Raw genomic sequence first — 253 nt, 5'->3', positions numbered from 1 at the left:
TTAATGGACGTTCGGCTCTCTCTGGCGATTCCACTAAAAGCTTCTCCTCAGATGTGACTCCCAGGAGCAGAAACAATGGCCCCGGGCCCCCAGGGGCCACTTCCTGTCCTAACATAACTTCACCATTAAGAGGATACAGTGTGCATGACAAGAAGATTCTGACCTGCCCTTTGCTAATACCCCCCATACACACCTGTCCTCTCCTAATACCCCCCATACCTACCTGTCATCTGCAAAGCCTCGCGCACCACAC

This window comes from Nanorana parkeri, unplaced genomic scaffold, assembly GCF_000935625.1.
Source record: "Nanorana parkeri isolate BGI_ZX_2015 unplaced genomic scaffold, ASM93562v1 scaffold5194, whole genome shotgun sequence".
Classification (NCBI taxonomy): domain Eukaryota; kingdom Metazoa; phylum Chordata; class Amphibia; order Anura; family Dicroglossidae; genus Nanorana; species Nanorana parkeri.
Note: the sequence above shows the minus strand (reverse complement) of the source record.